At 43.2% G+C, this 3,006-nt stretch overlaps 1 pseudogene; it reads left to right on the top strand.

Annotated features, from left to right (window-relative positions):
• Positions 1 to 1,034: 1,034 nt before the first annotated feature.
• LOC118622343 lies at positions 1,035 to 2,493 on the top strand (annotated as a pseudogene).
• Positions 2,494 to 3,006: the final 513 nt, after the last annotated feature.

Raw genomic sequence — 3,006 nt, 5'->3', positions numbered from 1 at the left:
TTCACCTGTCGTATTGAAATATAAGTTTATTGACAGATATATTTACATTCCAGATCCATACCTTTTAAAAGCCTGATTATAAGGAGTTGAAGAAATGAAAAAGATGTAAAAAGAAGAAAAGAAAAAACTGAGAAGAAACCAGAAGACTTGAAATTGGTGATAGTACTAAATCAAAACAAAATAAGAGGAATAAGAAGATAGAGAGTAAGGAAAGAGCTTTGGCCAGGTGGCTCAGTTTGTTGGAGCATCGTCCCTGTACACCAAAGGGTTGAGGGTTCAGTTCCTGGCCAGGGCATATACCTAGCTTGCAGTTTGATCCTCGGTTGATTGATGTTTCTCTCTCTCTCTCAAAATCAATAAAACAAATCCTTGGATGAGGATTTAAAAATAAAAATAAAAAATAGTAGGGAAATATGCCCTGGCTAGTTTGGCTCACAGACCAGAGTCTTGAGTTTGATTTCGGTTAAGGGCTTGTACCTCAGTTGCGATTCGGTCTCCGGCCCTGATCAGGGTCATGCAGGAGGCAACCAATCAATGTGTCTCTCTCACAGTAATGTTCCTCTTATCTGAAGATAAATAGAAAAGTATCCTCGGGTAAGGATTAAAAAAAAAAAAAATAGTAGGGAAATAAATATATAATATAAATATTTTTAAAAATAGACTGCAGCCCTGGCTGGTTTGGCTCAGCGGTTAGAGCGTCAACCTGCGGTCCAGAGAGACACGGGTTCAGTTCCCGCTAAGGGCACATACCTCGGTTGCAGTTTGTCCCCGGCCCTGGTTGGTCATGTGGGTGGCAGCCACTCGATGTGTCCCTTCCACGTTGATGTTTCTCTCTCTCTCTTCCTGTCTCTCCCTCCCTCTCTATCTGAACAAAAAATGGAAAAATGTCCTCAGGTGAGGATAAAAATAAATAAATAGACTGCAAAGTAATACACTTTTAATGATGGATTGCATTTCTATTAGCTCAATACATAAAGAGCAAGCGCCCTAGAAGACTGGCCTATGAACATCTTAATGTGATTGTAGCTGGCAACATGTACTGCACATGTACTCAGACCCTATTTCAACTTCATTTATTTATTCAACACATATTAAATACCTTAAGTATATCTGCACTGAATAAGACAGACAGGATTCCTGTCCTCATAAAGTTTACGGTTTTAAAATTTACTTTGGTGGCGGCTGCCCCTGCACCAGAGCCCGCCACTTCTCACCTGCGTCTGGCTGCAGCCCAGGTGCAGGCCGTCAGGTGTGTGGTGGTGGGAGACGAGCTCTAGGTAAAACTTGTCTACTGTGAATGGATAAAAAAGCTGTGGCACATATACACAATGGAGTACTATGCAGCTGTAAGAAAGAAAGATCTCTTATCCTTTGAGACGACACGGAGGGACCTGGAAAGTATTATCCTAAGCGAAACAAACCAAACAGAGAAAAGTCAAGTACCAGATGATCTCACTTATTTGTGGAATATAATGAACATAACAGTCTGAGGAATGGGGTAGTCCCAGAGACGTGGAAGTGGGGTACAGACTGACAATCCCCAGAAGAGGAGGTGGTGGGGGAGAGATAAACCACAGAACTTGCCCTGGCCAGTTTGGCTCAGCGGTTAGAGCATCGACCTGCGGTCCGGAGAGACCTGGGTTCGGTTCCCGCTAAGGGCACGTACTTCGGTTGCAGTTTGTCCCCGGCCCTGGTTGGTCGTGCGGGTGGCAGCCACTCGATGTGTCCCTTCACGTCGATGTTTCTCTCTCTCCCTTCCTCTCTCTCCCTCCCTTTCTATCTGTACAAAAAATGGAAAAATATCCTCGGGTGAGGATAAAAAAAAAAAAACAAAACAAAACAAAAAACCACAGAACTTATATGCATGTGTGCATGAACAATGGACATGGACAACAAAGCGGGGGACAGGGCGGGGAGGGAGAAGGAGGGGTAATCAGTGGGGGGGGGAGTGGAGAAACATCTGTAACAAAAATAAATTAATTAATTATAAAAAAAAATTGTGTACTGATCATTTATATAACCAATGCATTTTATGGAGAATATATCCCCACTATGTCTGACAAGAATTCCACCAATGTTACGATAGCTGGAAACCCAGTGAATCTGGGCCTCTCGGACACCGCTGGGCAAGAAGATTATGACAGATTATATCCCCTATTTATTCTGCAGACATGTTTCATGATTTGCTTTTCTTTTGTAAATCCTGCATCATTTGAAAACGTTCCTGCAAAGTGGTATCCGGAAGTGTGACACTACCGTCCCAACACTCCCATGATCCTGGTGGGGACTAAGCTTGACCTTAGGGATGATAAAGACACCTATCACCTACCCGCGAGGTTTAGCCATGCCCAGGAGATCGGGGGTGTAAAACACCTGGACGTGCTGGGCTCTCACACAGCGAGGCCTCAAGTGTTTGAGGAAGCTATTGGAACTGTTCTCTGCCCACCCCATCAGGAAGAGGGAGAGAAGAGGCCTGCTGTTGTAAAGGTCTAGGCCCCTCTCCCCCACTGCCCTGTCCCCTTAGAAACTTTGTACATTTTGCTAACCAAAAAAAAATGAAATAGCCTTAGCACTCAATGCCAAGTTTTTGTTACAGATTAGCTTTTCCATAAAACCATTTTGAACCAATCCGTAATTTTTAGTTTTTATTTGTTTAAAGTGTAAGAGTTCAAACTTTCACATTCTGTTAAAATTTTGTCATAATGGAAAAAATAAAAAAGATTTACTTTGGTGATAGTGATTAGAATAGTGATCTCCAAAAATCCGTGTCTATTCATAACCTCAGAATGTGACCTTATTTGGAAATAGGGTCTTCGTAGATTTAACGAAGGATCTTGACATTAAGTCAGCCCTAACTCTAACGACGGGTGTGGCTAGAGGAGCAGATACAGAGAGAGGGCAGTGAGGGGAAGACAGAGACAAAGCCTAGAATGAGGCGTCTACACTCCGGGAACACCAGCAGCCACCAGAAGCTGAGAGGCATGAGAGTCTCCCTCAGAGCCTCTA

Source organism: Molossus molossus, unplaced genomic scaffold, assembly GCF_014108415.1.
Source record: "Molossus molossus isolate mMolMol1 unplaced genomic scaffold, mMolMol1.p scaffold_m16_p_9, whole genome shotgun sequence".
NCBI classification, from domain to species: domain Eukaryota; kingdom Metazoa; phylum Chordata; class Mammalia; order Chiroptera; family Molossidae; genus Molossus; species Molossus molossus.
Note: the sequence above shows the minus strand (reverse complement) of the source record. Positions and strands in the feature narration are given on the sequence as shown.